General features: G+C 43.5%; 1 long non-coding RNA gene across 3 annotated transcripts in view; it reads left to right on the top strand.

The window, feature by feature from the left end:
* The window catches only part of LOC138285080 (uncharacterized), a 134,309-nt gene that overhangs the window by 44,717 nt on the left and 63,193 nt on the right, over window positions 1-26,399 (top strand). For 2 of the 3 annotated variants that reach the window (XR_011201513.1, XR_011201515.1), the window contains exon 2: window positions 5,103-5,206. This is a non-coding gene — a long non-coding RNA (uncharacterized lncRNA). Of the gene's footprint in view, window positions 1-5,102; window positions 5,207-18,462; window positions 18,632-26,399 lie in introns of all 3 variants that reach the window. The other variant, XR_011201514.1, reaches the window with a different exon arrangement.

A 26,399-nucleotide genomic window follows, 5' to 3' on the forward strand; every position in this document is an offset into this window, starting at 1 on the left:
CTGGTGCCAAGCTACCAAGGGGCTGAGTGGGGGTTACCCAAGTGCGTTTCTCATTTGCCCTGACTAGAGTGAGGGTCCTTGCTTGGACAGGGGATAAACTGACTGCCAACCAAAGGCCTTACTTCTAACACTGAAAAATGTGTGAAACTGATATAATTTACACCTGTCAGGAATCATTTGATGAGTTCCTGCCTGGTATAAAAAAATATTTTTTCAGTTGTACTGTTGACAACCTGAAAATTGTGTTTTTAGGCTGACCACAATGGATGCTACCATGGGGTTTCAACACAATCTTATTGAGAGATGTCTTAATATAAGCAAAGATCATAGATATATTGATCATGCATACTAGCCTAGGAAGTTACAAGTACATCCCTGGTGGAAGGCTCTGAGCCTTCTCGCAGTTTCAGATTAGCATATTGAAAGACTAATAATGCCTAGAATGTTGATTCTTTTGTTATTAGTCTCTATTTTTAATTTTATTTTGGGCACATTTTTCTTTTAAAATATGTCTCTGAGTAGAACAATTGGCTATGCCTATGTTATACTTCAGAGAAACCTTTCAATTGTTTGTGAGGATTTGGGTGAACTCTGTGATTTGGCTGTGGGGACGTATGGTGCAGTATACTGACAAATACCATCTTAGGTCAAGTCAGATACATTTACTTAACCTTAACCTCAACCCTGGATAGCTGTGGCTGCAAGCATTAAGGCTTTGCATAGCAATAATGTGTAAAGCCTTTAACAGCACTAAACAACAGAATAAGAAAGTCGCACAGAACGAAAGAGACATAAAAACAACTTCTAAAAACAGAGCACATTTTAATGAATTTTTAAAGTACTTCAGCATCACAGTCCACAAGAGGGTTCCATAGACAGAAATTTCTAAAGCATTAAATAACTTTTATATCAACCGCAAACAATAATTCGTCAGCAAAAACTTTGGAAACTTTTGAAAATTTTGGATGAGTTAGTCCAGCAACTGTTACCCAAGTTGGGTGACCAGTTCTAACAGGACAGAGGTCTAGGAGACCAGTAATGATACTGTGGACAGTTACCTGGCCACAAAAGTGTCTTTCACGCAAAATCCAAACTTTACAGAGTAACCGCTGTAGAGGACAATGGAGTAGTCCTGATGCTGAAGGATGCAGACAAAGGATGCTCAAGGATGCTCCTGCTGCTGTGCAGTTCACAAGGGTTAATTCCGGGTGAGTCCTTGGCACACAGGTCTAAACTCTACTAGCCCAAAGTGCAGCAGGTGAAGCAGTGCCAACATTGCTGCCTCTCTTTGTGCTCTTCCAAATGCTGTAAGATGATCTTCTTTCCATCCTCTCTCCAGATCCATAGTGTACGGAAGGCTAGGGTGTGAGGGATGCCATATCTATCCCAGGAAAAAGCCCTGAGGGGACAATGCACTCACTAGCCAGTGGGCTAGTGTGTTCCATCCTCGTGGGTGGTGAAGTTCCTGTCTTGTCTACTGTGGCCTCTGGCTATAGCACAGTGCAACATTCTTTCTCTTCCTAAGATGGCATAACCCATTTCTGTTAACAGGAGCATAGTAATCCATCCCAGAGGTGTGACTACCTAAGGACTACACACCCAGAGAAAAGAACGGTTCTGATACTATGTTTCCACTCTCTTTCCCTGTCTTCAAGCTGTCTACATGATGAAAAGGCAGCCAGCTCAGGAGTGTTATCAACATTTGCCCTTCAAAGGTCAGCCTCCCCTTTGAAGTTTTTCTTTTGGGTTAACACCCGAGTGGCCATCCTGTTGGAAGAGGTCACACTTCACTCTGCGGCTACTGCTTTTGTTCTTGATCCTGGGAGTTGTTCATACCTCTCCCCCAGTGGTCAGAAAACTGTCTGTGTGCCAGGGCCTTTGTGAGGCCACTGGACTAGCTGGGGTGCAGCGTGGCAACATTCTAAAAGTTGCTTAATTTTAAAAGTGACATAAATGTTGAGTCAAAAATCAAGTCACATTTAATGCCACAATGACTTTGATACCTTGCATGACACAGTTAGATAGTCCAATTTAGGAGTCAGTCAGGTTGGGATGCCAACCGAGTATCCTGTGTTAGTCAATGGGGATACTAACTTTATCCACAACAAAATGGCAATTTGAAAGTGTTGTTGCTAGGACATATTAAAAATATATGTCCTACTTAACAAAATACAGATGCTTGCCATAGGGCTCTATAGCCCTTCCATAGGTGAAATTGCATATATATATATATATATATATATATATATAGTTAAGGGATAGGTTGGCTTTTCCATTAATGATAATAAGTTCAATTGGCAGTGTGACACTGCCTTTTCAGTCCACAGTAGGAGGCTGAGGCCATGTTTTCACTTCATCACACACAGGGTGGCACTAACAGTGCTGCAGGCCTGTGGGGGCACTCTGCTTTAAATGCCCTGGGTGCCCCTGATACTATATACTAGGGACCTATAAGAACATAATTACTTACCAACTGGGGACACCCAATATAACAAAACGCTTCTAAAGGGACTAAAACTACAACTGAGATCTGGACGACACACCTCAGTGCACTCTCCGAGTTGAAAAGCCAGCAGCTAATAGTCCAGATTGGGGCAAAAAGTGGGAGGACACCTGTAAAAACCTGTACATAGTTCATGAGTGAATTGCGAGAATTTGCTCCACAATATATGTCAGGTGTTCTCTGTTAGTAGTTGAGGAAAGCCAAGATACTTTTCTTACCCCACGCTTTTATTGTCTGCAATTCATGCACAGCAGGAAGAGGGCAAAGGCAGAGACCCAACACCTGAAGTTGAAAATACCAAAATAAGCAAGGGATCCACTGGAACAGATTTAATTTTTCAAATAAAAGAACAGCTATATTTTTCCACCCATGTTTTTTTCCCATGTTTTGTCAAAAATCTACAGCACACCATTGTTCTTGTGTTGTAGATCCAGGCTATGTATTTGCCTGTCCTTTGAAAAAGAGATAATGACTAGTAACATTTTCTGAAAAATGAGTGTATACTGCTTTATGTGACATAAGATGTAGCCATAGTCTGCTATTGTGGGCTTTGCTCGAGATTTTGCTCGACCTCACATATATTAGTTGACCCTGTAACTATCAAAAATCGAAAGAATAGACCTTTAATGTCACGCAAGATTATGATGAAAGATTATGACGAAAGGCTATAATTCAGGCAAGGTTTTCCCAAAACATTGGTTAATGCCCTTGTTTTGGCTAATCTCCCTCTCATAGTGTATATTTCAATATTCGATAGTCTTTGTCATTTTTTAAATCCTTGTGGTGTGTCATTTCTTTGTATATTTCAGGCCAAAACAATGGGCTGTATTATGAAGAAGGGTGCTCTTTCAGCACCGAGGGAAGCAAGGTCTAATTTTCTTACATATAACCAACAAATTTAATGAATTTGAAATAGCATAAGTCCGAAACAGAACAAAGCAATCCCTGTTCAATGTTTCGAACTTGTGCTGTCTGCATTTTGTATGCATTATCTAAGAGAAATTGTGAAATATTTCTATGAACGTTTAACTACTCAGACCATAAAAACATGCACTTGGCTGTGCTGTAAGGCAGTAAACTAGTCATGATATGCTCCAGGTACTGCTCATGTAGGAAATATTCCAAGAACATTATGGCTCAGATTTACTTGTCCTCTCAAGGTGACACAAGGGCAAACCCGTGACTTTGAGTGAGATTAACTATGCCATGCAGAGTCACCTTGCATGGATCTGCATAGTATAGTAAATCTGGAGTAACACAAGGAAGTGCAAGTTGCTCCTGCCATTGCTCTGCCCTGGAAAGGTGTTTCATGGGTGGAGCTTGGGTGTTCCAACACATTTACCCATGGCGTATTTCCAGATTTATTAACAATAGTAAATATGGCAATGCTTCAAAATGCTATGCCTGCCAGGGGAGATTTAATAAAGAGAAATATATTTATTTATCTTCTGCAGCACACACGGAAAGAGAAAATAACCTCAGTGGAGTGTTTTTGTTCTCTGTATCCATTCGCAGAGGGAAAGAGCAGAAATGTGCGTATTTTAGTAGAAATGGTGCATTCCTGTCCTCTTTATTTGAAGCAGCACACAAGTTGTCTTGCTGCATTGTTCTGCATCCAATGTTAGTAACCCTGCCCCTACCTGTTAGGAAGTGATGCAGTTAAATAATTCACGCTTGCATAAGGGCATATGTATGTCATGTGACAGATTAGGATGCAGATGTTTATACCAAGTTTGTGAACACAGGTAATTTTGTGAACAAAAATAAGTTAGCCAAAAATCACTAACCTAAAACTCTACCTATGGGCAAATAGGTTAAATCCTAAATATAATATGAGTAAAAGTTATTTGCAACAGTCTATCGGCTGCAGCTGTGTTGGTATTGATCACAGTGTATGTGGTAACCAGCTTGAGGTAGGTCACCTTTAAATTATTGTAACAGTATACTCTAATAATCTGGCTTTTTTAACTGTTTGCCACACTGCACACAACCTGGTCAGTGAAATCCATAATACATTTACTACAAACATCTCTTTGTGTTAGAAGTTGTATAAGCAACACCCTCATCCTGAGCATATCATAACCTGATACAGGAGATGGCACTGCAAACTGTCTTCACATTTGCAGTCTAAGACTCAAAAAACCCTGGCAATAAAACATTTCCACTTAAGGAATATCCCTGAAAAAATACCTACATCAGAACACCAGAATGCCAATATCTGAACACAGAGAGCAGTCACACATACATAAAACCGATTACATGGATAGTTGTTCAAATTCAAGGATGGTCATTATAACAAAGTTTAATACAGTGAAGGCAAAAAGGGTCTTCTATTCCAACGGGTCAGTGAGCGTGCCAACCAGTAAAGGAAATGTTAACTTTTGTTGACAAATCAAGAATGTTTACAAAACTCCACTTGGGTGACTCAAGGATATCTGAGGACCTTTTATAATTACTCTTTTATAAAGTGGTGAATTAATTTGACTATATAGTGAACTAGACTTAGACCACAGGTGTATTATTAATTTTTAAATTTTTTATTTAGCATTTTTTCAGTTGCCTAATATTTCATGACTTTCCACCTTTCAATCTCTTTTAGAGCGCTGTCTAATACCAAATGTGAAGTAGTCGGCTTTGTAGTTGGGTCGCTGTCCGATAGTCGTGATTATTTATATGGTGATGGTAACTACCCTGGTGAAAAAGGTAACAGGCAGCAATTTCATTGCATGCTGCAACAGTGATCAGCGTTGTTATTGGTAGGGTAAGGAGTTTGTGTTATTTGTAAATAGCTACAATTTAGCCTATTAATCTTAGTTGTAATAATCTTTTAGATCACATTTCTACAACACATGATGGAATGATCACTTCATGTTTACCTTTTTTCTCAAAAGTGTAAATTTACCTTTGTGAACCATGCCCTAAGTGATTTTAAATGATTTGATTGTGTTATTTTTTTTTTTAGCTTAAATGTTCTTGTGTGCAATAAATGTGAACTATTGTGGTTGTTGAAATACTGGAGGAATGAAATGCCGCACTTCTGGTGTGTTTTATGTTTGTATGCCTCGTGGCTTGAGTTAGTATATAATTAAAGGACCGGATTGGCTATATATTCTACTGAGTTTTTCCCTGGGGGGGGGGGAGCCGTAACCACTGAAGGCTAGTTTTTGAAGGTCCAGCACCCCTGACTGTGTTTCCAGCTTCCTAGGGCTCATGACAGCAGGCACAGTAGCCAAAAAACAAAGGAAAGAGAGAAATTTAATGAAAGAGAAAGACACTTGTAAGAAAGAGACAGGGAGGTGTCTAGGTTCATTTGAACATTTCTTTACAGCTTCTTTTGGTTCCCAGTCTGGGCCAGTGAACTCCTTGACAATGTAGGGCAGGTGCTTGACTTACATAGTAAGCATTAGCTTACCATGAAGAATTTTTCACTTTGAGATGCAGGAGTTTGAAAATGACGTTCCTCACGCATGCAAGAAGAGTCATGCAAGAAAGTAAGTGGGAGAGAAAAGGGACTCCAAAGCGTACCCGACTGGACTAAAAGGAAATGAAAGAGAAAATCAAAAAAACAAATGGGAAATACAGGAGAAATCAAAGCAGAAAAAAAGAACTGATATCAAACATACAAGGATCAAAGCAAAAACATTTAAGGTGTGTTAGAAATGAAGTCTCTAGGTGGCAATCAGTTTACACCTTCTCCAAGTAGGGCCCCTCACTCTAGCCCGGGTAAAGGAGTCACAATCCTAAGATAACTCCTGCTCACCCCCTTGGTAGCTTGACATAAGCAGTCAGGCTTATCTCAGAGGCAATGTTCAGTAATTGTACCCACACACAGTAACACAGTGAAAATCACTACAAATGACAACCACACAAAGTCAGAAAAAAGCCAATATTTACCCAAGTAAAACAAGACCAAAAGGACAAAAATCCCACATACACAAGCAAAGATATAATTTTTAAAAGGTTAAATACCAATAAAAGCACCTAGCAACACCATAGCTCCAACTAGTGATATCACGGCGTGTGATGGAGTTATTCCAAACAGTCCGACGCCACTCGCAAGGGACTGCGGCACAGGTCATGGAGTCACACAAACCCCAAGTACAGTACCTTAGAAACGAGGCAGAGTCAAAGATGTGGCACAGAGTTGGGGAGGTGAGGCGTTGCTGGAGCCAGTGCTGCGCCAGTTTTGTACTGCTACAGAGGAGGTGAGACGTTAAATCATAATTGCTACACAGGGGAGGTGAGGCATTGGCTCCTTACGGAGGCAGTGGAGGGGAGGCAGCCTTGGCAGTCAGGTGTCAGTTTCTTACTGCTGTGCAGGGGAGGTGAGGCGTTGGTTCCTTTTGGGGGCAGTGGAGGTGATGCCGTGCTGGTGGTGAGGAATTGGTTCCTTACGATCTGGTGCGGTCGATGGATCCAGTGGGTGAAGGCCTGATGAGGTGACTTTGCAGTGTCGCTGTCATACCAAGGGACCACAGGTGCCACAGCGGAGTTGGTGACACGGCACTCAGAACTCATGGCATTTTGGGACTTCAGAGGTGCTGCGGCGGCATCGAGCCTGGGTGTTGGTCGTGGTCATCACACTTCAGCAGGGATCGTGGCTTAGGGTGCAGGCAGTGGCGTGGGGTCATTCAGCAGCACGCATTCTGGAGTCATCCAGAGTCAGTGTGCCTGGTCCTTCTTGTCTTACTGCCAGACTTTACTCCCAGGGGCCCAGGAAGTGGAGTGAGCACCTCTTGGCAAGTCAGTGTCCTCAGCAAGAGAACCCAGGTGCTGGTGTCAACAGGAGGCAAGTTCAGTCCAAGCCCTTGAAGAAACTTCACAAGCAGGATACATAGAAAAGTCCAGTTTTAGTCCTCCAAAGCAGAAGCAGCAAGTGCAGCCCAACCCAGGAAAGCCCACACAGCAAAGGGGCAACTCCTCCTCACATCTCTTCAGCTCTTCTACTTGGTAGAGTCTTGATCCAGGAGTGTTCTGAAGTTGTAATCCCCACTCATTTCTGCTTTAGAGGTGGGCAAACATCAAAGAAAAGTATTTGCAGTGCACAAGACAATGCCTTTCCTGCCCTGGCCCCAGACACACTCCAGGGGGTTGGAGACTTACTTTGTGCAAGGACAATCATAGCCATATTTAGGTGCAAGTGTCAGCTCCTCCCTCCACTCTAGCCCACGAAGATGCATCAGGATGCAAGGCACACCTCAGCTCCTCTGTGTGACTATCTAGAGTGAATTCAGAAACAGCCCAACTGTCATCCTGACCCAGATGTATATTCCACAACCAGGCAGAGGCAAGGAATTGTTAAGCAAGAAAAATGCCCATATTCTAAAAGTGGCATTTTCAAACTTACAGGTTAAAAACCAACAAGATGTATTTTTAAATTGGGAGCTCAGAGACACTAAAACTCCATATATGTGTCTTCTTCCAATGGGAAATTGCAGTTAAAAGATATTTCAAGGCAATCCCTACATTAACCTATAGAAGAGATAGGCCTTGCAATAGTGAAAAACAAATTTTGTTAGTATTTCACTATCAGGGCATGTAAAGCACCTCAGCACATGTCCTACCTTTTAAATACACTGCAAACCGCTCATGGTGCTGCCTTGGGCTTACCTTAGGAGCTTCTAATGCATAGATAACAGGGAAGGTATGGATGTGGCAAGGGGGTACATTTGCCTGGTCGACATGGCAGTTTCAAACTGCAAACACAGACACTGCAGAGGCAGGTCTGAGACATGTTTACAGGGCTAGTCATGTGGGTATAACAATCAGTGCTGCAGGCTCACTAATAGCATTTGATTCACAGGCCTTGGGCACCTATAGTGCACTTTACTATGGACTGACTAGTACATTAAATATGTTAATTATGGATAAACCAATTACTGATCCAATTTAGACAGAGTGCACTGGAACTTTAGCACTGCTCAGCAGTGTGACCAGAGTCCCAAAGCCAACAAAAACAGTTCAGAACAAATAGGAGGAAGAAGGAAATATTTTGGGGAATACCCTGAAAAAAGGGTCAGGTCCAACATGGTGAATAACAAAACCAGCTAATACGAGAGAAGCAATACAATTCCAAAAGACACATTATTGACTTTTATGCTTTTATTGCAAACTGACAAACAATCACAGGTTATTGCTTTAAAATAATTAAACAAAACAAGCATGTGTAGCTGCCCCCTACATACTGGTGACACACTAGTTCTCACAAATGGGCAACACACTATTAGTAAACTATAAATACATACTATAATGAAACACTGTCAAGAATAGGCCATGGCTAGGGTCAAAACATGAACATTAGGAAAAACCTACGTATTCCAACTATAATTCTAAAGACATGCCTCTACAGAAAGGTTCACCAAAAGATGATGTTTTTATTGAGCTCTCTTTCCTTAAATATGATAGTCTGGTCCACAGAGGTTCAGAGTAATTTGAGTGACATACTTAATGTGCACTATGATACAGTGGAAATGTAACACAGAGGGCCTAATACACAAACTACACTTTTTAGTATGTTTTGTAGTTCTACAAAGCATACTCCAAAATATACTATACAGTGTATGTTTTGCCTATAATTACATGTGCAGATCTCTTCTCCCCAACTGTGGTGTCTCCACACATGTAAGTATAGATTTTAGTAGTAAATGTAGAAGGGATACAGGAGCGTGGATGGCAGGGAGGGCAGACTTCACACTAAAGGGGATGGGATTAAGGAGGACTAAGAGGGGTTTAGGGAGGGTCAGTAATGGGTTAGGGAGACACGTAGTCCACCAACACAAAATTAAGTCAATGACTTTATTACGGGTGTTTAGACATGTAACTTACATGTTTGTAGTAAGTGTAAACTTGGAGTTTGTGAATATTGAAAGTAATAAACTTACTATGATGTGTAAACCTACTCAAAAGTGCAATTTACGTTTGTGAATCAGGCTCACCCTACTTGATAAATTCCTTAAATAAATAAATAGAATGATATATAATCCATATTTGTCTGTGTGTTGTATATGTATGTGTGTGTATATAACTGTATGTGTACATATATATATATATATATATATATATATATATATATATATATTACACTTATAATTATATGCACAAATTATAACTATAAATAGTAACTCGTGCCCTCACCATGCACTGGTAATTACCCACAAACGATGGCACTTATGACATCTCTGATAACATCATTGATAAAATCAATGTCATATTTGCAGTAAACTTTTTGACAAAAATACTATGCATGGTGAGGGCACGAGTTATACGTTATACACCTCAAGGCATGACTTATAATTACTTCAGATAACTATAACTATAACATAACTATAACAAGCAAATTTCTAAGAATGTTTACGTTTAAAATGTAAGCCTAACTATAATGTCCAGGTAACCTTGTTGTTTCAGTGAATTTCTATGTTTGTTTTTAAATTCTATTTTCTAACTGTAATGTCCCTGTAAGATTTGTTTTGTTCAATTTCTATGATTCTATTAACGTTTAGTAATTTTCAGTGCTATATGTTAATCCAACCCATGCTGCACATGGCATTCAGCCATGCGAGGCAGAGGTTGGCCACAGGGCCTGGCCTGCAGCTACCCCATGTGGCCAGTCCCTATAACCACCCAACCTTACACCGTACACGGACTACATCAAGTGCGGCTGAGGCTGCCTGCAAGACCTGCCCTGCAGCCGGACCCTGTGGCCAACCTCCCTAACCACCCAACCCTATGATGTACATTGTCCTTTGGCCGCACACAACAGGAGTAATCTGTTGACTCTCTGGGTGTGGGAGGATGTGTCTGGGGGTGAAAAGGGCTGTCAGATTGTGTGTGGGAGTGCGTAAAACTGTGTTTTAGTGGGTGTGTCAGTGTGTGCATGGGTCAGTAAGTAGGTGCATGAGGATGTCACTGGGTCTGTGAGTGGCTGTGTAATAATCTGAGTGGGTGTGTGAGTAGGTGCATAAATGGCTGAGTGTATCTGTGGGTGGGTGCATGAGGGTCTGGCTAGGGCTGTAGGCAAGTGCATGAGGGTCTGAGTGTGTCTGTGAGTGGGTGCATGAGTGTTTGAGGGGGTCTCTTAGTGAGTGTGGGAGTGTCTCAGTGGATGCGTGAGTGGGAGGAATTGATTTAAATGGAGACCAAAAGATAGAAAGAAAGTGAGGGAGAAAGATCTAATTTTTTAGGGTTTGATGTCTGATATACATAAAATGAGACATTTGTGTGAAATGTAAACTTAAAAATCTATTTGTTATTTTTAAAAAAAAGAGTCCAGCTGGACTTGAGCCCCAATAGTAAGTGTGAAGCTCTGCCACCTTCACATTGAGCTATTGACTTTTTAGCTTTTTTTTTTTTTTTTTTTTTTTATATTTGTATTTTAGCTTTTATGGGATATCTGGGACTGCGCGGGATCCGTCAAGGGCTCCCCTGCAGTCCCTTTTTATCTATTTTTTTATTTCTTTTTTTGTATAAAAGAAAATCCCTTTACTGGCCATCTAGGACCGTGAGGGACCACTCAAGGGCTACCCCGTGGTCTCTATATATTTATCAATTTTCTTTAATTTTTCTTTTTTTAATAAAATAACCTTAAGGGCTATCTGGCAATGTGAGGGAAGCCTTAAGGCTTCCCTTGTGGTGCCAATTCTTCAGCAAGCATGGAGCTGCTTTGACAGCAGCTCCCTGCTTGCTAAAGCATTTTATCTTTGTCCCCTGTACGCATGAAGGGGACAGAGAAAAAACTTTGGATTTTGACAGCAGGACCTGCTTTAAAGGTCCCATTGTCAAAACCCGAAGTGTTTGCTGTGGCTTTGCTGCAACTGCAGTGCTGCAGCCAAGCCACAGCAAACAGCCACGACCCCGGGGTGGGCACCCTGGGACATAGCAGGAGCTGGCCCTGGGGGGTGGCGGTCCCCAGGACCATCAGACGCTCCATGAGTGGGGCTGTGCAACCCACCTATAATAAGAACAGTTCCGGTGGTGGTGATCCCCATGGCTTGGGGGTCTCATAGGCACGCCTATTTTTTTTTAAAGATTTGCCCTGTTGGGTGGTGATCCCTGGGGCAGCATGGGGCATGGCACATTCTCCCCAGGGAGGTGGAGGTCCCCAGGGCTTACTAAAACCCAAGGAGGGGGGCCCGGTGTGCCCACCTCCTCCACGATTCCCCCAGGACCTGGCTCACCTGGGGGAAAATGAAGAAAAATCAAGGGAGACCTCAGTTTAAAAAAAAAAAAAATCTCATAAACATCTGCTGATCATCCTGTCAGGGACTAGGGGATCAGGGTTACTCTAGCCTGGCCCCTTTTCTTTCTTTTTTTTGTCTTTTTTTCCTGGGACTTGGCTGAAGCCAAGTCCCAAGAAGGTTACCAACACTTCTTTCCAGGTTACCAACACTTCTTTCCTGCAGTGTTGACCACCAATCAGATATCAGCATGGGGACAGTTGGAACCAGGGAGGATCCGCGTCCCTATACATCTACATTTTTTAGCCTTAAATTTCTCCAAAACTACTGAATGGATTTGCACCAAATCACAAAACTCATGATCTGCAGAACAGAATCTAGCTTTGTGTCATATTTGGTGTAATTCTTTTAGTGGTTCAGGCTGTAGGTGTGTCTAAAGGTCCTATGAAAAATTGTGTTTTGGGACTCCCCTTTTTCACAGCCCCCACTTGACAGATCACCCCGAAACTTTCAAGACAGAAGCTGAACTTAGCAAAGTATGCGTTTTGAAAATTTCTTGAAGATTCCAAAAATGGCACCAAAGTTATGGTGACTGCCACTAGGTAATATGTATATATATACATATTAGACCTGACAGCCTTAGGATGGCCATTCCCAACTTTTTACCTGCCTCCCTCCTTTTTTCTGATTTTAGGACTCTTCGCACCTTACCACTTTACCACTGCTGACCAGTGCTAAAGTGCATTTGTTCGCTCCTCTAAACATGGTAACAGTGGTTCCTACCCAATTGCACAGTGCCTGTAAATCAAATGCTACTAGTGAGCCTGCAGCACTGATTGTGCCACCAACGTAAGTAGCCCCTTAACCATGTCTCAGGCCTGCCATTGCAAGGTCTGTGTGCAGTTTCACTGCCACTTCGACTTGGCATTTAAAACTACTTGCCAAGCCTTAAAATTCCCTTCTTCTACATATAAGTCACCCCTAAGGTAGGCCCTAGGTAACCCATAGGGCAAGGTGCTATGTAGGTAAAAGGTAGGACATGTACTATGTGTTCTCCCAGCTTTGAGGCCTACTTCTCTCATAGACTTCCGATTAGGACTACTCTCAGATACTTTTGAGTGGTAGATTCTGATCTGGAAGGAGTGGGCCTGTCATGTTTAGTATTGCCAGAATGGTAATAGAAAATCCTGCTTGCAGGTGAAGTTAGATTTAATATTACTATTCTAGAAATGCCACTTTTAGAAAGTAGGCATTTCTCTGCACTTGCTGCCATCTGTGCCTTACAGCCTGTCTCCAATCCACGTCTGCTGTGTGCTGGTTGACAGCTCCCCTTGGGCATCCCACCCAGACAGCCATATCTGCAGAACACTCAGTCACACCTGAATTCATCTGCATACTGAATGGGTCTTCCTGGGCAGGAAGGGTGGAGGGGCTCTCTCTTACACTTCAAAGGCCAGTTGCCTGCCCTCATACATAGGACTGACAGCCCCTACAGGCATCCTGGAAGACAGGACTGGGCTGAAAGGGAAACCTATGCACTTCAAAACCACTTTTTGACATTTCCACGACTTCAAAGGCAGTTTTTGGTAAATTTACTGGGTCTCTGACCCCACCAAATCAGACACTTCTGGATCTACACCTGCACTCTGCCTGGCTGCCCAAGGGACTCATCTGGGCTGCTTTGCTGAGAAGGACAGCTGCCCTGCTTATTGCCCTTCTGCCTGTTGGCCTTTGACTCTGCTGGAAGGACTCCACAAGTACTCTCCAAGGGCTTTGATTGAACTTGATTCCTGGTCTGAAATCTCAGGGCCACAAAGACTTCACCCCAGAGAAGAAAATCCCTGTGTGTTAGAAAATCAACACAACACCTGCAGAAATCGACACAGCCCCAGCCTTGTGGTGTAAAAATCACTGCGTCACCTACCAGACTGATGCAGCAACTGCTCATTCTAGCAGCGTGTCAAGGAATTTCAATGCATCGTTCCTGGGCATCAAAATATCCCTGCATCGTAGTGCGGAGCCAAGGCTACACTCCTAGAAATCGACGTCTCACCTTGCAGCATAGAAAGAAACAACGCATTGTCTGTGCCGCACCAGAAAATCAAAAGTAGCACCTTATTTTTCAAGGCATCTCCTTCCCCGCGGCCCCTGTGCTTCATTATTTTTTATACATCCCAGGTACTGTGTGTTACAAGGATACAACCATTGATTCTTAAGGAGTGAGACTCATTTGAACCTTTAAAAAAGGACCTCTCAACTTGTGCATATTGGAGTTTTGTCATTTGTATCTTATTTTATTCAGATAAATATTAGCTATTTTTCTACACTGGTGTGGAGGACGTTTTGTGGTGTTTTCCCTGTGCTACTGTATAAGTTATTGCACAAATTCTTTACACATTGACTTCCAAGTTAAGCCTGCCTGCTCTGTGCCAAGCTCCCAGAGGGTGAGCACAGGATAATTTGGATTGGATTGTGACTTACCCTGACCAGGATTGTTGTCCCTACTTGGACAATGGTGTATACCTCTGCCAACTAGAGACCCAATTTCTAACAACTCCCATAATATGCTTCTTCCGAATAGTGATTCTTTATGGAGTTGCTAACAGATTAGGAGTTAGTAAAAATGTACTGACTCTTAAAGTGCCTGTAATATATTAACTGTTTCTGCTGCAGAAAAAAGACATTCCTTTGTGACAGGGAGAACATTTAGGTCCTGATTTATACGTTTTTGCGCCAATTTACCATCATTTTTTTACGGAAAAGCGGAGCAAAATTACGAAATTGTATTTTGTAATTTTGTGCCGCTTTTGCGTCAGTAAATGACAGTAATGCGGGGCAAAAAAAGTATAAATCAGGGCCTTAGTGCATCCAGCCCAAGGTCACTTAGGCCTATAAAACGGTAATGGGTGCAGGTGAAAACAATCAGTATCCACAATTACCTAGCAGATATCAAAAAGAGTATGTCCTCTGCTATGAAGGCGTCTCTGGCATTCCAGTCCTGAGGGGGCACATCCACTGTAGTACCACTACAGCACTGCTCAATTTGAGACAAGCACAATCCTGCTCCATCTCTACCAGAAAAAGAGGTAGAGATTAATTGCATATAGAATGCTGAGAATAGAGGCCAAACTGCAGAGAGTGCCCTGACAAAGTTAGAGAGTACCAACGCTTGCCTCCCCACGTCTCTTCATGCTATTGATTAATGGTCGATACTGTATTTAAGACGGTAGTGATCAGATATAGTCATCAGCGTTACACCTCCATTTAGAGAAAAAAATGATGGTGTTTCTCTGTCACTGTAGGTGTTCTTGTAATTTCAGGCATACACAGGGCACGTAGCTTCTCCTATGCTCATCTTTGTGAGTAGCTCTATAGGACTAATTCTATTAGCGAGTATTGATTAAGAGGTGCACAAATTGACAGCTGGTTAACAAGTTTAATGTACATTAATTGAATGCTCCCCTGAAGATTTCATGCATGCTGAGATATTAAAGATGCCTAATTGGGTTCCAAAAACCTATCAAGTGGGATTGATTAAATAAAGTGAAGAATTGTTTTTAACTTTTCAGTGAAGGGCAGGTTTGTAATGGACGATCTCTCATTAGGTGAAAATTATGCGTATAAGTAAAAAATGATGGCACACTGTGAGCCAGAGGTGGTTTGAAATAGGTTTCGCTTAAAGTGTGAGCAATGTTTCTTGAGTCTCCCGCTACACAAGAAGGTGCATATAGGCAAAAACACTGTCTAGAGATCGAGCAACATCTTATCATCAAATTCCAATAAAACAATTGGCGTCTTTAGAGATCAAAACAGCTGGACATAGCAGTAAAACGATTAAGTGATAGTTGTGGTTGTAATTCATCTTTTAAGATTTCTGTAAGTCAAGGTAACCTTTTGTCATTGGTTTTAACACTTGCGTCACACCGAAATTTCTTTCATTTATGTAACAATCGGAGAAAATGTATTATTTCTTTTTCATTATGTTTTATATTATGTTTTGATTATAAATATTCTACAAAAACCTTGAACTTGTTCTTGGTTGGGGTGTTTTTTGGTTGCCTTGCAGTGTCAGTCTGCGAGAGGCATGCGGAGTACTCGCAACGGTTAGAACAGCAATTTCACGTTACTGTTCATTTACCAAAGTATAAGACAGAGGTCAGTACAAGGTTAAAGTTTGGATACGTGCACACAGCCAGAAGCGTAACACAGTCCCCCTGCGGCGTATTCGCTCCCCAAGGCTCCCATACCTTCAGAGGGTTTTCAGCCCAAGGGCAATTAATATCTGTCAGGTATGACAGCCTTTGTCTTAATCTACATATGGCTTGGCTTCAATTTTTGTTGGAAACAGGTCAGCTTACGGTATGGCTTTACTTGGGGGGGTCGCCCTGATTTTCTTTGCTACGAGTCATCATTATAATTTTCAGTACCTTTAAATGGGATGATTTCCAGCATAATGCTAGTACCTGAGCTTCAGCAAACATTGCTTAGAGTTCGGCACGCAATTCCCATTAGGTTAAAATGGCTTCTGCACCTCCAGACTCGGTCCCTGTCGTGTGTCATTACCCAGGCTGCAGCTTCGTGGGTGCTTGTCTCAGGGAAAGCCCGGACAGGGCACTGCTGGGAAGCCGGAGTCAGAGAAAACATGCTATTGATTTAAGAGACACTTCAAAGGAGGGGTGGAAGTCGCAAGTAATTTATAACATGGTAATTCACAGACCCCATGGTGTGGGCGTTCACTGTGCATGGCATGTGCTTTAGCATTCCTCAATGAGACAATGCTTGCCCATTAACAATGTGATAGCAAAGGCAGCATTTGCACTTGAAAGGTAATCTTTGCCACAGTAGGGACACACATGGTTTGCAATATTCCACTGCAACTTGTCAAGGACTGCTGGATACCAGCCTCTCACGGTCCAAATCACAGAACACTGTGATTGCCTCTTGCCTTCGGTATTTGTTAGCTGAAAATGTGAAAGACGAGTAATACTCGAAGTATGGCCTGGGAGCTGCATGTGGCACGCTTGATCCGTACATGCAGCCGGCTAGTCAACAGAAGCACAAGGGTCAGTACACTCAAATCACTACAAGTAAAATAAGGGGCAGGTTCATGAAACGTGGCACTGCACCTAGTGCAGCACCATTTTTCTTGCGCCCCTTAGTGCTACCTAATATCACCACGTTCAAGATAAGGTGCACCATGGCGGTAGTTAGGCTGACTAGCATCATCATTTTTTATGCTAGTCCAGAGCTTTGCAAGATAAGCGTAAAAAATGATGACGCTAAACCTGCAAAGCACCCGGAGGGCCACTGGAATCAATGGGAGTCTCTGTTTAACACCTGCACTTAGCAGGGGTTAAAAAAGGCTATTTGTACTCCCCCCCCCCCAGCGCCGGAACACCCCCCATGCATACATCATGCCTGGTGCAGGCATAATGTGGTGCAAGGGGTTACAAAGTGGCACAATGCAAGCATTGCAGCACTCTGTAAAAATGGTGCAGCATTTTTCCCCATCCAATGCCACATTAGCGGCAATACAATGATGCAAATGTGACGTTAGAACAGCACAAGGCCATCTTAAATCTGGCCATTAATATGTTAAATAATCCAGCAAGCATTTATTTAAAGGTTAATTGAACTTAAAGAAAGCTAGAAAGTAGGTTGTCCTGCACCACTTAACTGTCAAAACACCTTCACTTTCAAAGATATCTTGCAGCGAATGTGGAAAAATATGATAAAGTTTCTTCAAAATGTAAAAAGTGGATTTCATTAACATGCAGAGCCTTTTCAATTGACTACATCAGATTATGTCAGTGTATTGAGATTTTTTTTTTAAGTGATAGATTTCAAACATGAATTTAGAAACATTCATGCTTGCCCTCCACCCTGACAACAATGCCATTAGTGAACTATGAGGCACGTCTGTTGTGCTGGGCACCCTTTGGGTGGGCAGGGTTGCTATAATACATGAACATCATTATATTTTGTTAAATCAAACACTGGAGAATGTTTTATACAGCTTAAATCCTGAAGTTATGTAGTTTGAGATCCTCATATGTGATAATGAAGAAAAAGGAGGAAATTGAAATAAAACAATTGCCTAGGATCACACAATGTGGTCAAGTGGAGAAGCTGGGGTTGATCCCAGGTTTTCTGGCTTCACATTGTGCAATTTAACAATTAGATCTACATTATTTACTTCCCGTAGACATCACCAAGCCACAGGTCCTCTCCACCCTGCTGGCATCAAAACAGCCCTCGGTCTCACCATAGACCAAACCTTTTGCCCTCTGGGAAAATGTTTGCAAGTACCCTTGTCATAGACTGACAAGTGGATTTGCATTGCACTGTGAATGGACAGCACCTGGCACTGCACCCACAAAAGCGTTCTGCAACAGAAGCTGGTGCCCACCCACTCTGCCTTCACTGTCCTATGCCAACTTAAATCTGGCAACTGTAGTTCTGCGCATTAATCCACCCCTGCTGAGACGCAGTACAACTACCTCTCATTGTTTGAGTGCCTGCCTGAAGAGGGGATTCTAAAGCTCAAGATTGGTTCCGGAAACAATAGTTCACATTAGCACAAGCAAGGAACTCTCCGAGGCCAAATAGGAATTGCATCCTGGGAAATACACTAAACCAGCCCTATTCCCCATTAAAGCAATTAAGTAGCCTGAGGCCACAAAACTTGTTTTGAGAATTAAACATTCTCAGGCCATTTTTATTTTCCATAAATAAAATTTTCAGAGATTTACACACTTCAAAATATTTATATCATTTCTGTTTTAGGTTGCCCCATTTGGACACAAAGATCCATAGGATGCACAAACTAGATATTAATTGGATATTCTCTGCATTCTTCTCGAGTCCAACCCCACAGACCAGTGAACCAACATCTATCACCCAAGAAACCTCCACTCCTATCCAGGAACAGGCAGTCACTGAGGACTCTCCTCCTGTAAGTATGGATGATCCAGAGCCAGATAGTCCATCTGGTCTGTCTGGCCAGACAGCCCCAGTGAGTCACACAGGACCCACACCTACACCTCCAGCCCCAGCTAAAACACGATCACAGAAGCAGGACACCTCCACTTCCTGGGTACCTAGGAACCCAACATCTATCTTGTGCTCCCCCAGTCCTGGCAAATGTTGCTCCATCAGCCACTCTGTCTTACGTTCTGCCAGGACACAGTGGGATGGGGCACACTGTTTCAAGGGCACAGAGTAGTGGGGGTAGCGGTTGTGGGAGGGAATCCATGGGCCACCAAAATCAGGACACTGGGGTCTTTGTTAGCCAGACCACAATAGAATGAGCTTTGGGAGCAGTATAACAGTCCCAAGAAGTGATGGACCAGGTGGTAACTGTGCTCCAGGAGAACCAGGAGGTACAGAGGGAGCTCAAGTTGAAAATATGCCAAGATGATGAAAATATGAGCACCCTGACTTTGGTGCTATTCGTCATTTAACACCAAGTGAGCAGGCCTTTTCCAATTCCATCTTTCTCTGTCTGTGGCCCCTCGGCCCCTCTACCTCTTGCCCAACTATACCACTGCCAGACAGAGGTCCGGCCCCAAGAGGGGCCTGCTGCCCCCATCCCAGTCCCTGCACCTGTACCCCACTCCTCCCAGGAGGTGACAGTCATCCGGCTTGTCACGAGAGGATGGCAAGACCTCCACCACCTCCAGGAATCACCGTACCTGATATCCTCTTGTGGGTGTTTAACATTCACTCTGTGGACTATTTCTTAGACACAATTACCTTTTCTGAGGACAGTTGTATTTTGGACACTGGACTACAAACAATTTTGCCTTTACCACTATACATTCATCCACCATGACAGACTTTTTTGTTGCCTTTTTCTCATTACTACGCACACTTTAAATTTGCCTGGTTAATGGAAATAAATACTATGAGCATATACTACAAGAACGATGTTGTTCTTATTATGGAATGCAATCTTACATTTCTATTTCATCATGATTTTTACAAAATATATTGATCCAACAGCTTTAAATGTAAAATAGAAATTGCCAAGAGGTAATGTTTCCCCATTTCATTCATACAAAACAAAATCCCAATGTATTGTCATACAGATGCAGGGAACTCCTCAATGAGGCATTCTGAACAGATATCCCCAAAACATGAAGTACCCTAATAGTATGTTCCATTCAGAGGTAGGCACTCCCTGACCTTGACACAATGGAAGGAAGGGAATATCACGTGGGAACAAATTGAATAGACAAACTATCATGGATACCTAGCCTCAGCTGGAGCCAAACGTCCTGCCTTCACCTTGGGAGTCCTACATCATTAACACCAATAGTCAATATCACGGCAGCAACAAAATGTGAGGCCACATGGTCATTGCAGGACACTGTGGCAGCTTCTGGTGCAATTACATAACCAACATTCAGAGGTGTGTTGAAAAGAGCTATCACCTGTGAGGAGATAAATCAACAACTACCTCCACTGAACACAAATTGAAGATTTAGCAAAGTGAAGGAATATGCTAGGGCTTGGCATACACATGTGGATAGAGCAAGTTAAGTGGCATATGTTGCCTTAAAGGCACCATTACACATAAAACAGGTCTGATACAATCTCCCGAGCTTCCATTCATTCAGGGTGCAAGATGACTCTATACAAGATCTCTCCATCCCAAGTGTGTGTCTGTCCCAGGATCAACACTTGTTCACTTTTTACTTTCTAACATCAAGATATCACTGCAAATGTCACAACCTTGAAATGTTCAAATGAAGATAGCATGGTGAAAGACCCTGACACAGAATAAGGGGTATATAATGATTTCAAATATTAATTTTTACTCAAATGACAAGTTAGGAAGAGACACATACTTAGCACAAGTAAATATACTCTATGGCAACAAACACAGTAGTCAGTGTAGGGAAACTCTGTTCCACTAACATCTTTGCCTTGGACTTTCCTGCACTGACCATTCCTAACAGATTACCATTGCAGATGGATATGTTCTCTCTGTCATAAGTTGTTCTGACATTAGAGGTTACTATTTGTAAATGTACACTTAGAATCAGGTGAAGAAGTATTCAATCACATCTTGATGTAAGTAAACTCATTCTTTTTCACCACTATCATCTTCATTAGGCATTTCAAAATCCTTACCCTGTGGCTCATCAAGGTCTTCCTCCTCTGCGATAATAAAGAAGTTCTATTGCAGGGCGATGTTATGGACCATACAGCAGGCAACCACGATTTGGCATACCTTATCGGGTGAGTAGAGGAAGGCTCCATTGCTCTTGTCCAGGCACCTAAACCTGCTCCACTGGCTTCTGTGTTCTTCCATGGCCCTCACTGAAGCAGACTTCCCCTGGTGTTGTTGGACTCCTCATCGGTGCCAGTAACTATGGTAGGTTAGGATATGCTGAGTCTCCTACATAGAGGCAACACATCAACAGATTACTTAAATATCAAGAAACTGTCTCTTCCTAAACTAGGATTTAGGCAACAGATGCTCAAGTCATATTGTACTTACCAACAAGCCAGGCCCTCTCTGGTCCTAATTGTGACATCTGCAGGGGCATGGTGCTGTTCCGTAGTACAAATTAATCATGTGTTGACCAAGGGAAGCAGGCACACACACTTGGGATGTATAAATCTACTAAGCAGACAACTTACACATTGATGAAATTAAGTTCTTCCAGTTGCAGTAGACCTGTTCCCTTGTGTGTGATGACACCAAGGCAATATAAGTGTTATCTATTGATCCAAGTAGTCCAAGTAGTTGGTAGTCCTCTCAAAGCATGAAAATCTCCCTTCACAGTGGCAAAACCCTGTTTACATTTGAACTAGATGTAGCTGTTTGTGTCTCATGAAGGAAGCAAGGATTTCCTATAGCGTACCACTGAATGTTGATTGGGACATGCCCCCAGATACTGTCACAGTATATTGAATAGAGTAAGTGGCCACAAAATGCAGTACTGCTATGAGTTTCTCCATTGGTGTTAGGGCTGTTGGATTCATATGGTGAGGAATGAGATCAGGCTCTAACTGCTGACACAAATCCAGGATAGTTTGCCTATTTAGCAAAAAGGTTTTCTTTAATGACATTCCTTTCCTCCATGGTGGCAAGGTCTGAAAAGGGCCGGAACACCTGAGACCATTGTCTCCTATCTATGGCTGGGCTCAGAGACCTGCATGTATGGAAAAAAACTACGAGCTGAAATGGTCACACCATATTTTTAATATCAACACACATCTTAAGTCTTCAAAATATTAGGAATGTCATTGTGTAATACACGTACACACATTGCTATCAAATTGTGGGAACATCCAAAAACATTAGTTTATATTATATTTGTTTTTCATTATGTGTAAATAATACATTTGAAATGTATTATTTGTACAGACTTTTTATTATTTTTTGCAATACCATCAACAAAGGTAGTACGTCCCCTGCTGAACTATCAACTTCACACAAAGTCACAGTTCACATTTTGTTGTGCCATATCTTGCCAAGAACAGTGTTGTTCATATCTGACATTTAAAAATATACTAGCTTCCATTTATCTGGCCAAGGTGAAGGTGACAGCAGCCACAGGAAGGAAGCAGGCCACTGGGAATCGGGTGTGGACACCACAGACACAAAGGGAACCATTGGCATGGAGAGTGAGTAGACTGGCATGAAACCTCCAACTGACTAAAAAATCTTCTTCAGAGGTCTCCAATGAGGACCAGTTCCTAGTGGTGACAGACCCTGGAGTGACTGTAACACCTGCGGCGGCATCCCCCATGCACATTCCAAGCTCCAGTTGGCCATAGCTGACCGCTCTAAAGAGGCAGTGTTGGCTTTGCTGCAGTCACCTCCACACCTGCCCTGTGTCCTAGGCTGCGCTCAGACAGGAGGCTGTAGACCTATTACAGATAATCATTGTAGGCCAGACTGTACTTCTGAATGCCATCCAAGGGTTGGCTGGCCAGAACACCCAGATGCTGGCTTAACTGGATGGCATTCACAGTGCCCTGTCTGGCCTATAGCAGTCATTCAGGGGTTCAACCTCCTCTTTGGGTGCAGCCTCCCACCTACCCCAGCCTCATGCCCAGACTTCCACCCCTACCTCATCCAAAATCCCTCAACCCAGCCCTATCCCCAGCACATACAAACATTTGCATGCACCCACTGCAATAACCGCAAGCAGCACATCCTCACACCAACACAGACAAAAACACAGCCTCAGATACACACATGCAGACATCACACACCCCACCACCACAAGCACAACCACAGGCATCACACTCACCATGAAACAAACACACACACACACCCCCATCAGCACACCCACAGGCACAACACCCACAACTACACCAACACCACCACACGCCACCAGCACACACCCAGTCAGCATAACCACCACCACACCAACATATACCATATCTACAAAACACACATCCACACTTACACCCAACAGACAACCAGTCAGAGACAAAAATCTAAACATACACCAGATACTCTAGACCCTCAGGAACCCACACCTTCAAGACCCCCCCCCCCCCCCCCCCACACACACACACAGACAACAGACACAGCCACTCCCTCTACCCCACAAACAAACTCCCTGAAGAGCACCCTACCAATTTCCCCAATGAAGACATATTTTTTCTCTGGCCCTGACCCCTTCCAAACCCAAAACCATCCCTCCCACACATCTTTGCAGCCATTCCACCTTCGACTTTCCAAACAACCCCTTCCACATCCCACCCAAAATCTTCCAGATGTAAATCCAGCCCTCCCAAATGCCTTTCAACCCCTTCCAAATCCTAACCCTCCCCTACCAATCCCAACCCTCCCAATCCCAACCCCTACCAAACAAAAAACACCCCTCCCAACCCAGAGGACCCCCCAACTCCCAGTGGAAGCATTGAGGTGTCTGATCTCTGCCCCACAGATTCCACTTCAAGAGGAGGTTTATTTTGGCAGTGATGTTAGGCGGCAGGTTGTAGGCATGCAACCACACTCTGAGCTACAGGCCTCGTGCTATATTTTTCTCATGCAGTTTCTTTAATTAGTTTGAGAGAAATATCCCCTGTCTTCCAAATGTATAACTTCTTCCTTTACATTTTTAAATGCCATCTCTTCAGTCTATTTGAAATACAATTAATGCCAGTCGGGGGAATCATGAAGCAATCCAATTGTATACATTAGCCAGCACTGTTGGACCTGGCCCTTTTTGCAAGGTCATCCCCAAACTTTTTGCCTCCTTCTTTCTATTTTTCTGACCTCTTGTTGTTGGCTGTAGGACTCTGAACACTTTATCTCTGCTGATCAGTACTAAAGTGCAGGTGCTCTCTGTAGTGGTCTGGCCTGGTTTGCAGTGGGTACCAAAGGTACTTATACCACATCCAGTTATCCTTTATTAGTGAAATGTAGTCAGTGTCTAGAAGCCAGGCTATCTAGAGGTAGCTGTAGACAGAGCAGCCAAGGCTGAACTAGGAGACATGCAAAGCTCTTGCAATACCACTGTTGTCACACAGTATTTACACGCATGAAAAACAATACTCAGTGTTACAAAAATAGAGGTACTTTATTTTAGTCACACAATGCCAAAAATACTTTGTAGGCTATACTTCTGTGGGAGGTAAGTAAATCACACAATATATACACTAGTAACCAGAAACAGGTAAGTACACAGTGCAAATAGTGAAAAACACCATAGGTTGCAATGGGCCTAGGGGAGCACAAACCATATACTAAAATAGTGGAATGCGAAAGTCAGTTGCCCACCTAGGCAAGTGTAGTGTGTAGAGGGGCACTGGGAATGTAAGAAAACACCAAAGGTAAGTAAAATACCCCACCCCAGAGCCCAGGAAAGCAGGAGTAAAAACACAACAAGTTACATAAAGCACACTAGCAGTCATGATAGAAGATAATGCAAGAACCAGAAGATACTGCAAGACACCAACAATAGATTCTTGGACCTGAAGACCTGTGGAAGAAAGGACCAAGTCCAAGAAGCACTGAATATTCCAGGGAGAACAGTAGCCCCTACTAATATGGATGAAGGTGCAAAAGTGGAACCACCGGTGAGAAGACAAAGTCAGTATTGCACCAAGGAAGACAGATGTGGGTTCCTGGTTGATGCAGAATATGTCCCTTGCCGGATAGATGAATGCGTCACTGGATTCCGCCATCAAGCCTTGGTAAACACAAAGCTCATGATTATCAGACAATGGTGCTGTCAGGGACCAGGAGGGACCTGGTGACCTCTACCCAGGAGGGGGAGGCAGAGGGGCTCTCGGCAACTCAGAGAGCCCACAGAAGCCCAGGCAGCATGCACAGGAGTCCCACAGCAGGGGGACAAAGGAGGTACAAATAGAGGCCCATGCAGGACGACACAAAGGATTCCCACGCTGCTGGAGAACCACTCAGGAAGCTGTGCGTCACAGGATGGAGTACTGGGGCCCTAAGCTCTGCTATGCAGTAAGAACTTTGTGGAAGGTCGCACACAAGCCTTAGCAACTGTAAACAACTTTAAGTAATGTGGTGCAAGGGGGTTGTCTTGTGTGGTAAGAGAAGCTCTTACCATCACCAAAGTTGGACAGCTGGACAGTGGGGCTGCCGGAGTCACTTTGGCCCACCACCCATGTTGCTGGATCCACGCCTGTCATCTGGAGAGGGGTCCAAGCCACCATTTTTTTCTGCAGAGAGGGGCCTGCTAAAACAGGGAAGTAACTCTGTCACTCCACAGGAGATTCCTTCGGTCCTTCTGGTGCAGGCTGAAGACAGACAGTCCTTGGAGGATGCACCACCTGGAAACTGTTGCAGTTGCTGGCAGGAGCTGAATTTATAAGGTTGCAGAATTTGTCTTTGCTTCTTTGTTGCAGTTTTGCAGAGTTCCTGGAGAAGACAGAGGTTGATCTGTGGTAGAAAGATGAAGTAGAGGATGCAGAGGATTCCTGCTGGAGTCTTGCAATCCAAACCTGAAGAAACACACAGAGGAGAAACCTTGAATAGCCCTGAAAGGGGGATTGGTACTCTAACCAGGGAAGAACCAGGAGGGGTCTCTGACGTCACCTGCTGGCACTGGCCACACAGATGCTCCCAGAGTTCCCTGACCATCCTGAACAAAAGATGTCAGAACCCAGGGACATACTCGAGGAGCTGTAGGCACCACCTCTGGGGTGGTGATGGACAGGGAAGTGGTCACTCTCCTTTCCTTTGTCCTGTTTCGCACCAGAGCAGGGACTGGGGGACCCTGAACTGGTGTAGACTGGATTATGCAAGGAGGGCACCATCTGTGCCCTTCAAAGCATTTCCAGAGGCTGTGGGAGGAGACCCCTTCCATGCCCATAACACCTGTTTCCAAAAGTAGAGAGTGGAACACCCCTCTCCTAAAGGAAATGCATGGTTCTGCCTTCCTGGGATTGAACTGCTCAAGCCTGAGGAGGGCAGAAGCCTGTCTGTGAGGTGGCAGCAGCTGGGGCTGCAGTGAAAACCTCAGAAGACTGTTATGGGAGTACTGGGGGGGCATGGTGGAGTCCCCAGAGTACATGAGATTGTGTAACCAGTACTGGAATCTGAAGCCTGGAATACAGCCAAGGAGAGGTGGATGATCTGGGTGTGCTGTTAAGTGCATGGGAGGACAAGCGGAGAGCCGGGGAGATGTGGTGTTGTTGCGGCTATCCCAGTCTGCGTAGACCTGACCAGGGAGCACCGACTGTGCTGTGCGAGCACAAGAAGGCCTGACGCCCAG

The sequence above is a fragment of the Pleurodeles waltl genome, chromosome 3_1 (genome assembly GCF_031143425.1).
Source record: "Pleurodeles waltl isolate 20211129_DDA chromosome 3_1, aPleWal1.hap1.20221129, whole genome shotgun sequence".
Classification (NCBI taxonomy): domain Eukaryota; kingdom Metazoa; phylum Chordata; class Amphibia; order Caudata; family Salamandridae; genus Pleurodeles; species Pleurodeles waltl.